This window comes from Syngnathus floridae, chromosome 10, assembly GCF_059516105.1.
Source record: "Syngnathus floridae isolate MCC-2025c chromosome 10, RoL_Sflo_1.0, whole genome shotgun sequence".
NCBI classification, from domain to species: domain Eukaryota; kingdom Metazoa; phylum Chordata; class Actinopteri; order Syngnathiformes; family Syngnathidae; genus Syngnathus; species Syngnathus floridae.
The window spans coordinates 3578190-3589235 of NC_142422.1; the positions used below are offsets into that span (position 1 = coordinate 3578190).

At 39.0% G+C, this 11046-nt stretch overlaps 1 long non-coding RNA gene across 5 annotated transcripts in view; it reads right to left on the minus strand.

The window, feature by feature from the left end:
* The window catches only part of LOC148391901 (uncharacterized), an 84186-nt gene extending 73503 nt beyond the window's left edge, over positions 1-10683 (minus strand). For 2 of the 5 annotated variants that reach the window (XR_015860713.1, XR_015860709.1), the window contains exons 1-4: positions 10568-10683; positions 9916-10083; positions 8637-8684; positions 4517-4608 (exon numbers count right to left, since the gene is read on the minus strand). This is a non-coding gene — a long non-coding RNA (uncharacterized LOC148391901). The remainder of the gene's footprint in view (positions 1-4516; positions 4609-8636; positions 8685-9915; positions 10084-10567) is intronic. The other 3 variants (XR_015860711.1, XR_015860710.1, XR_015860712.1) reach the window with 3 other exon arrangements.
* Positions 10684-11046: the final 363 nt, after the last annotated feature.

Here is an 11046-nt window from a genome sequence, read left to right on the forward strand (position 1 = left end):
CCCCGAAATTCCTAAAAACAATTATTAAAAAAATATGATAGTGATCTAACTCTAAAATAATCCAAGCTAGTCAAATTTATTTTTAATCATTCAGCCATTATTCATCAGCTGCTTCTTCCTTGCAACTATTTTATTTTGACAGACAAATCTGTGTGTTAATTCGTAGATCAACATCCCTGTGAGAAGATTATGTAGTATTTTACTTGACACTCTGAAATATATTCATAAATCATTTTCCGAGCTCTGGTCAAGCCTCTGTTTAGCCTCGGGAGAGAAAAAAAAATCCTGGCACCGTCCTTGTAGTCATATGACAACGTTTCGACTTTCCTTTAAAAATCGAACGATCGCAAACTGTTTAATGTTACCGATGTGTGAAAAGGTCACCCAAAGCTAGCATAACTTTCGATACATTTGTTGGCATGAGCGAGAAACAAAATGTAATCATGCTTGTGCAGGGTGTTGCTTCAACGTGGATGCTGTCTAATTAAGAGTATCCTCTCCTCGGTGAGACGGGTTCCCAAAGCTCCGGCAGCCATGATTAAAAGACAAGCTCTCAAAGGACTTCCAATCCGCTGCGGATACTTCCTGGATGGCATCCATACGCAATCAACCATCTCATCTTGACCAGAACGGTCGCTCTTTCAACTCTGCGTCTCTCTCCGGGTCCTTCTCAAGTGTGCTGGCTTTTCTCTCTCGTTTCCTTCATCTGTTTACAGCCTTTTTTTTTTTTTGTTCACCCCCCCGCCCGCTCTCTCCCTCTCTCAACTCTACTTCTCCCCCAAACAGCCGTTCGCTTCCCTCCCCTTTTCACTTCTCCCAACCCTTCGTCTGCCAAGGCTTCACATCAAAGCCACTGATTGGTTTCTGACTGTTCAGAAGGCAGCATTTAATCCCGCTTTGTGTGGAAAAAAGACCAAAAATAATCAGCATGAATATGGAAAAAGCTGCTTCGGTGGTAATATCCAGCTCGGTAATATCCATATCAGTCAAACTAACTTGGCTTCATTTGACTTGCATACAAAAGGGAAGGCCGTACTTTCCTCCAAAGTCACATTGTGCGGGGATAAATATAGCAAGTTGACAAGGTTGTTGATTCAGGGCTGACATTGAGTCATGCTCGCAAAGCAACAATTTAATACTTTAATTCTCTTGTTTCCTTGCTACTATCTCCACCTTCTGATGTACAGTCCCTTCACCTTGGCTTGACTGCGCCATACAACATTGTTGCCCAAGGTTGTTTAGCGCTTTGGGAGTTTTCATTAGAAACTTTAACTCGTTAGCGCTTTGAGTTTGAACTCCAGGAAAAAAAATATATTTAAAGACGATTAGTGGCAGACAAAGTTATTTAATGTAAAAAGATATGTTACTGTAGAGTTAAGAGGAGTATAAAATATTAAGTCAGATTTGTGTTGAGGTAATTGTTAAGTGGGATTTGAATTTCACTTTGGATGTTTATGAGGATTTTTTTCTTTTTAAATTAAAAGTAGCTTAATTTGAACATGAAGCAACTGGTGGACTCGTCTATTTTCTTCATTGAAAATGATTTACCGCCACAAAAAAATATATTTATTTTGCAGAATTGTGTAAAGCAAACAGAACAAATGAGATCACCAATTAGAAATTTCACTTCTATGTCTGCATAAAACTCAAGAGGAAAAACAAAACTGCATATACGAGTGTCTACAAATAAATGCATAAATTATTGTAACACAATGCTGTACAATACATTTGGCCAAACGCCACTGTAACAATGGAAAAAAAATAATTCCACCCAATTTTGCTGAGGTCTGGCTGACATTCTTTCTAATTATCGCCGCGGTTTGTCAACATCTGCCACATTGTCCATTTCCTGTTGCTGGTGAAATGAATGAACGCCTTTTATCAATATATAATAGAAGATTCGCAGAAAGACTTTTACATATTGAGGGAGGACAAGGGGGAGGGGGCTAGATAGATTTCCCTCTCAAAGATTGATAAAAGGGAGATATTTCTGTAACTCCGGGCTAATTCTGCAAGTAGCGCCAGATCTCGCCAGGGATTTACAAGGCTGGCTTCAAAACAATTAGTTGGAGAATGGGAGCCATTTAAAAGACAAGGAGACAGATCTTAATACAGCTGTGGGCATTTCCCCGCGGAGGACTCATTTTTACAACCTCCTTACTGAATCTCTCTCTCCCCCCTCTCTAGCGCTAATACTCCAAGCCAATCTCCTCCGTCTCATTTCACACAGAAGAGCATTTGATGAAAGTTACCATTGGAGGAAACAAAGAGGAAAAGGGGAGAGGGGGGAGGACAGAAAAAGAGTCAAGGAAGTTTTACAGACAAAAGCAATAGAGAGAAAAAAAAAAAAAAAAAAAACATGCTCAACAATGCGATCAACAACACATAAGAGACACGGGGCCAAACACACATCGAGGGAGCCGCAAGATATTAAACATCCATCTCTCTTTATGAGGACTGTCTGCCTGCTGCCCTGTGTATAGCGAGGACCAATCAGCGAGTCCACGTGTCCACGGGGACCAATCAGTGTTCAGAGAAGGACTTACTCAGCATGTCTTGGTATGCAGGTAAACGACACTGTTAAGCCTTCCTGGGTCTACGCAGGCACTCAAAGGAGAGGCAACAACCCGGTTCTTGTTAATTAATGTGCTTTGTCAAGCCTGAATTGAATTTTGGACGAATATTACGCTCATTAAGAGGCTTTTCAGGGAGAGCCGATCCGGACATGACATCGTTCACATTGCATTACACTGTCTCACAAGAACGTTATTGGAAGTGAGACTGAACTCATCGTGTGCACTCAATAGAAATGGGCGGATATGCTGACTAAAACGATATGTATATGCAGAAAACTATAGGTGTGGACAAAAAGTTGGGGATTTTTTTAGAACATGTTCACATTTTAAGTGTTCCTATTAGTTTTCAGTATCAACAATCTCCTTCTTTAGCTTTGACACAAAATAATGGTCTTTTTTTTCACAGAAAATACAAAAACTGCACCAAATAGTGATCAGATATTTAGATTTCTTTTTCAATTCATCTCCTTTTTTTATACATTTCTTACCAGGATATATTTTCAATCAAATTCAGCAATCTTGCACAGTAGGAAAATTCTGCAAACTCATCAAACTAACCTAACATTATACTGATAATGTATAAATTTTATGCAAACCGCAGCTAATAACAGAAATGAGAATTACAGTATTTAAAATATATATTCTTCCATTGGGAGGAACTCAACAGCGCCCCTGTTGCCAAGTTGCAGTTGCAGAGTACTGCACTCCATTTCGACTCAGTTGATGAGAGATGCAAATCATCAACAGACCCACTTCTTAGCAATCAATCATTCGATTGTTAAACCCTTGCCAATGAAATAAAATGCCTTCCTAATGGTATATAATCCTCCAAAATTCTCCCCATAATAGGCTTGCCCATTAATGTTAACTATTTTCCCGAAAGGCTTGCGATCCAAAGCTCACAGCAGACTCATCAACATACCTGCCATTTGCCGAGTCCCACTTAAAAGCTCGGATGTCACTTGCGCTATCAGCCTGCAGAAAATTGAAAAGCCGAAGCAAAGAGGGGCTGCAGTTGTCAACTACTCACAAATGCCCCATTCAAGACTCTCTGTATTGGGATTTTAATTCAGAATTTCTGTATTATTTGCATGTTAAGGTGTCTTTTACACTGGGGAGCAATTAAATGATAAAGCGCCGCTGTTGCAGGTTTATGTAAATTCCCTCTGCTCCAGGCTCGTATTGAGAGAAGGCTCGGAATTACAGCAAAGCAAATAACTTCAGGTAATGCATATTATTTTTTGCTTTTAATTCTTTTCTTCGTTTCAGCCTTTATTTTTTTTAGTCGGTGCCGCGCAAGCAAACATTATAAATAAATAATTAAAGCAATATCGACGCAAGGTACAAGAAGAAAACAAAACAATTTCACAGCTACGTGCATACTCAGAATGGATTCAGTCAATGATAAAATATTTGAAACAAAAGTAATCAAGGCACCCACCTGCAATTGTAGCAAATGATTAATTAAAAAACAAATGATGGAACAGTTTAATATAATTTAATAATTAATTTTATTTTGTTTTAATTTTTCTAAATTCATCTGGAACATTTAGGATATTTAGAGCTAAGGCATCTTTATATTTGTTCTACGTCCTTAGTTTCCTAGGACGGCAACAAAATTAAAGAATTTTTTTTTTTTTTTAAAGCTACATTACGATTCGGGGAAGCAGTTAATTATAAAGGGCGCATTTCATTTCGGGTTTAATGTAATGATGATCAGTTGATATTTCCTACAGAATGTTTTGGTGTCAGTAAATAAATGCCATTCAAGTCTTTGTGATATTATGCAACATACTTTTTGGAAACATACAATTTTGCATTTATGTGCGGCAATAACAGTTACAATAGCAGACCACGTGTCAAACCGGTGTGAAATATATCGCCTGTGACACAAATGTCGAAGCACTTGCGCTACAGGTGGGCACTTTTCTCACACTCACCCTGTGAAGGCCCTCGTGTGCGCTTTCAACCTTCATCTTTCCAGCTCATCAACTCCGATAGGAGGGCTTGGTATTTCGCTTTCAAGTCACCTCTGAAACACAAATGAGAAAGAAGGTGATGTGCATGAAAACGGAGGGGTGGCGGTGGCGGCGGCGGTGTTCTCTGACAACTTTAAACTGGCTTAAGATCAATAATGCAACCCCGAGCTACAGTGGAGCTGACAGCGCTGACTGACTTAATTGCTTTGGACTGTCATGGCACACTCTGTAGATGTTCACCGGGTGGGCCGTCCTACAGGTTTGTCCTCTGTTCTTCACGTTACACTGCATATTAGTAACTTGGTAAGAAGTCTCAATTCGTATGTACTCTCGTACTGTAGAAGCTGCGAGAATTGTTATGCTTGTGACTAATATTGATCATGAAAAATCTTTTTTTCCTTACCTGGCAAATCAATTTCCCCAATTTGCTAGGAAATTCTATTGTGGAGCTATTCAATGCTGCTCGCAAGATTGCCCATACATGCTGGAGAGAAGCTTTATATACTGAAAGAATAATAGGCGTCAAATCAAGAAGTGGATCTGCCCTAGGCTGTACTACTGCTATCAATGATAAGAGTGAGAAACATGTGCCCCCCCCGCCCCCATTTAAATCAATGGCAACTCTACGATGAGCGTCAAGGCAGGAATTAAAGTAATAGAAATCTATTTTCCCTCACACACTCCTTCACGAGAAATGTTGCATACCTCTTAGTCAAATGACCCTGAGGTTGAACAATGTGGAATTTGAGCCACAATTTAGTGAAAATATTCCTAAAATTGGACAGAAGGTTAAAGCCTCAATGTATAGCAATTTAAGGATTAACTCTATAAGTAAGACTACATAAAAATTTGTTTTCCTTATTACAGCCACTGGCGGAGCTAGGGGGGGTTCATGGGGGCACTGGACTCCCTTGGAATATGCTTGGTCAATTTTCAAATTTTTTTGATTTGTTTTAATTAGTGTTTCTGAATCATTTTGGCTTGTTTGTACATTTATTTTGTTTTGTGGACCACTTGCAATATCCTTGGACCGGCCCCGGAGGAAAGAAATCCTAGCTCCGCCACTGATTACAGCCTCCTAGAGGACTGGAGTAGAACTAAGTCCAGCTCTTCAACTCTTCAACTTTATGTTCATGTTATCTGGTTGACACCTGTCTGACTTGTTCACTTATAAATCATTCAGGTGACACCTTCACAGCGGTATGTGCTCTCTTCTGTTTATATTGCTGTCATTTACACAGGTTTTGTTTTTTTTACACAGAAGGCATTAACAGGCAAATGGAGTCCGGCTGCTTAACATTCAGACAGTCGGTAATCCCAATGTCTTAACAACTGTTGACACACTCTTTAAAATATGCGCATCTGTGTATGTGTGTCTCGAGCTGTGAAGGAAGTTAGAGGAAACAGTTGGCACCTCCGCGTCAACACCCAGCAGTCAAGTATTGATTTTTTTTTTTTCCTTCACTATAGCTTTTTTTTTTTCTATCATCAGTTTATATTTCATTCGTCCTGCCTTGTCCACCCAATGGTTTCATTTTAACACCTCTGCCCAAAGTTAATGTTTTAGTTTGTGTAAAAACTAAGAAATATAATCCCCAAAAGAACAACCCATTAAATTTGGGAGACGATCCAGAATGTTTTGTTTATTTCTTTCGGAGGATTTTGCAAAAGCTTCTTAACTGTACAATACAGCATTCTACAAAAAAATAAAATTGAATGGGAAGGCCATGGGCCGTGAAAGTTCTATCTCCCGCATTGCAACAAATGTTAACCAACAACAGTTGTTTCCTCAGGTTGGAGCAACAGAGTGAGAAAACAAAACTCAATACCGCCACCCTCAGGTGATGACATGAACTTACTCACAGCATGACGAATAAAAAACGTACGTACATACAAAGATAGATACATCATTCTGCTCCATAAGCTAGTTTGGTAACCTTGGGAAAAGGAGGAGGGAAGAGGAAGAAAGTGTATGCGTGTGAAACCGACAGAGGGCAGGGGGGCAGGAAACAAACGAGAACGTGTGTGTTGTCAGTCTTATTGCCGTTTCAGCATCTTGCTTGTCAGCTTGTGTCTGCTAAAATGTTGAAATTGACATCTGGGCCAGCAACAAAGACAAAGAGACCCATAAAAGAAAAGAAATAAAACTACAATGAGAGAGCGACAATAGCAAGTTCGCTAAAAAATGAGCTATTGCGTTTATATTCATTGAACTACTGCTAGCATAACAGCTAGCATATTAGCTTTTAGGAGTCACTTCTGACAAATTAAAGTTAAAATAAACTGACCCGTTGACATCATGTGACTTTCCAAAGCAATTAAAATGAGTGTCATGTGTCACTCTGGACCAACATTATTCAGAACCAGTGTTTACTTTCCCTTAGTCTGATTTGACTAACACAGTCTACACAAATCCCCTTTGGTGCTGATTTAATTGGCAATTTAAAGATGATGAAAATAATTTTCAAAAATAATTCCTGCAAATTTGAGGCCGTTAGCAACAAAACCTCTCTGATCAAGTTGCCCCTCATAAAAACAAACAGCAAATAATCTCTGGAAGCTTTGCTTTAAGCTCCACACACACATACACACACACGCGTGTATATATTTTGAATAGCGAAGCAGAAACAAACATGTGCATAACGTTCACACATGGGGCGAGGTGTCTGCGCACGTACCTTTTCTGGCAGAAGATCAACAAATGAATGTGAGTGTGTGTGTTGTGTACAAAGTAAAAAGAACAGCTTCTTGGACAAATCCAGTCTAAATAATCATCCCGTCCTGGCTGTTCAGATCCCAACACTGTGTCCCATGTGGCTTCATTACTGTTGCTGCTAATTAAGCAGCTCCAAATAAACACCATCTTCAGCCTTCATTACCACAAACACAGCAGCAGCGAGAGCAGCAGCGGCAGCATCAACACATGCTTCAACTGGATAGCTCTGTCCATGCTGGCATGGATAAATATGCAAATGTATTATATATTGTTGAAAAGGCGGAGCATAAATATATAATTAATTGCAGACTGATACTCGTTGATGTGAACTTGTTGAATATATTTTTTATTACAGGAAACATTTTTCTATTGCATTAAAAACTTAGCAACGGTGAAATCTTAGCTGTTATTAAATTTAAGAAAACATTTTTATCTGTTATTTTAAAATTTAGTTTTTTTTTCTAAACGTACTGGACATGTATGGAACTACTGAAGTATGGAAAAAAGGTTTGAGTGGAAAATGGGTTCAAACGTACTTGCGTAATTCCTTTCAAATGAATTTCACTGAGTTGAAGTCTTGCAAGTTTTTCAGAAATCTTACATGAGAACCTCTTGAAAATTTAACCATTGTAGGATTCTGAGGAAAATATTCCGCGAGAATTTAGTCACTTTCTAAAACCGTTTGATGATCAACGATATCTGCGCTTCTTGAACCGTGTCAGTCCCGAATAACGATTCCGTAGCAGCTGGCAACAACGCAGTCGAAAACAAAGATCTGCTTTCATTAATTGCAATCTGCAGTTTAAGTGTAATTACAAAAGCGCCGACTTTGCCTGAATTACATCCGAATTATAGAAAGCAAAATGCTTTGAAGTCCCCGTAAATGCAACACACACATTCTTTTTAAAACGCGTCTGCCAACATGTGTCTGTGTGTGAAATAATGAGCTGCGTATAAAAACATAAATCGTATGCGGAAATGCCAGAAACTTCAATTTATTCCTCCATTACGACTCGGAGTTCAACACATAGTCGAGCGAGGGGGTGCTTTTGATTATGACGCTGTTAAAAAGTGGAGCACAGTGTAAACAACAGGAGCTCCGCCAAACTGAACTTGTACATTTCCCTCCATCAAAACAGAATTGATTCTAGATGTGCATACAAAGACAGTCGGGGCTACAAAACGCTCGGGGATGTGAAAACGTTTGAAGACTGCAGGATGGCAATTTTTGCAACCAGGGTTTAGCTTTCACAAGGCGGGAAAGGAAGATAATGTCAGAGGAGATTTGATAAAATGCTGCATAACCTTGTGGCTTAAAGGACACAACACCTCTTTTTCCGGTTACGCTTCAAAACGCAATCTTACCTCATCTTTCTTTTTTTCTTTTTTGCAGTCTCCTTGAGCGAGCACCCACTGAAATACAAAAAAAAGACAAACACTTATTTGTAGTCACAGTCTGATCTGACCAGTGTGTTTGAGATTTAAAAAAAAAAAAACAACAAAAAACATGACATTCTCTGCAAAGGTCAGGTCAAAATCTATTTTAAATTCAACTTTTTAAATTCTCCACCCTAATTATATGAAATTAAAATCTACTGGGTGTTAGGAAATAAAAATATTTGATCCCTCAGCTTGATTGTATTGTAGGTGTGTGCTGCATAATAAACTTCATTAAATTTGAAATGAACTCATTCAGTGCCATTGACAGTTATAAACTGGGTAGGCAGTGAATGAGTTAAGTTTTTTTTTTTTTTTATAAATATATTCTTCTTCTTAAGCCAGTGGAAAACCAAAGTTGGTCTCTCAAATTGTGTGGCACCCACGCATGATGACAGGCAGTTCAACTTTAGAGACGTTTCGGACGATGACCATTTTGACATTGGGTTAAAGACGGGGCCTGTAAATGCGACACGGATGAAAAGCTTCTCCATGGAGCTCAGTGCAAAGTCATTTACCTCCTACATCCCAAAATTCAGTGAGAGAGTAGTGAAGGACATTTCCCCAGGCCTGCTCTTGGCTCCACACGCAAAATAAAAGCATGTGCATGGCAACACATGCAGCTCTCCCTCTCTCGTGCCCTTTTATATTCCCAACCAAGTCAAACTATTTTCGGTGCTCTTCAATTCCACTTGCTGCTTAAATTGCCATAAGTCTCCAGGGGACATGACAACATTACCGCGAGGCTTTCAACATGAGATGATAATCTATGAGTTCAATATTTTGTCACCTTTGTACTTGAAAATTACTACACGGAGGCAAGCGAGGTAATGAGGCAAGAGTTTAGACGAGGGGGAATGTCATGTGACAAGTTTGATTCATACTCAGGATGACAACATTGTCAACGTGTAGCATGTGGTTGTAGCCAATGTGACACAGACATTTATCGTCAAAATGCACCGTGCATGACAGTAAAAGGTTCACATTGGCAGACGTTCGCAGGCACTGTGATGACCTTTTTCTCACTTTTAAAATGAGCAACTAAAGGATCTATATGTCATGGTAAAATATCATATCATCAAAAGTATTTTTTACATATTCTTGTATGTTTGTGAAATCTGTTCAAGAGCAATTTCTTACTAAGTTTACACACATCCTGGCACCCAGCCACTCCCGCCTTCTCCCATTTCGACATCCTGTTACTTACTTGAGCTCAGTCACAGAAAGCGCATCTGCCCCTCTCGCTTTCCCTGGGTGAGAGATGGATGCAGGAGTCCTTGGCTGAACTGTAAAAGTGCTGATGTGGCGCCAGGCCCACTAACAGCATGATGACGTCTCTATCTGTCTCCCCATGACATACCCCGCCTCACGGAATCTGAGAAAAATATAGACATTTTACTGTACAATGGTCACCAGCTCAGCAGTTTTCAGAGTTTGGTCATGTGACATTACAAGCTGAGCCCTCATTGGTCGCAACTGTGACGTCATTTTCAGTCGAGGAAATGACAAAATGGCCGCCACTAAAATGGCTGAACAGGTGGATTTAGCCAATTAACTCCAAAACTCAACACCACCGTCTTTAAACTGGTGGGTCTGTATAGAACACGGATGATTCATATAAATAAAGATATATTATGCGTGTATTTGTGTAACTACCCAAGTTTAGTTGTTTGAAGACTAAAATGAATCAGCCACGGACGCATAATTGACATAAATGACATTGTGGGGGATAAAAAAGTCCAACTCCCATTCCGTATGAAAGTGATACATTTTTGGCTTCTTACTTGGGCCAGCAGTGGTGGTCATAAACTTTATTTAGTTAAACTTTCTATAGTTTAATAAAAAAAGCGAGTGCTTACCATCCGTGCGTTGATTCGTTTGTTTGCTTTGGCGCCAGGTATGTGTATGGGCGGCCAAACTTGCTGCGGTGAGGGGGTGTGGTCACTGCCTATTGCGCATGTGCAGTTTACTGTGATTGCCTTCCAATAGGCTTACCTGTCTGTCAATCAAGCGATAAAATTGATTATAGAAAAAAAATTATATATATATATATAATATTTATTTATTTATAATATTTATTTATTTATATGTAATATATTTATTAATTTATATTTATATTTATATAATATATATATATATATATAATATATATATTTTTTTTTAATCTCATGTGATCGACCAGTAGGAGCGATCGACGTAATGAGCACCGCAGGTATCGAACATATAAATAAAATGTTTGGTTTTGACCTACCAAGATGAATATTTATAAATTCTTCAAGGTGGCAAAATGACCAACTAGCACCATTCATGTTACCGCATGATTGTCATTTATCACACA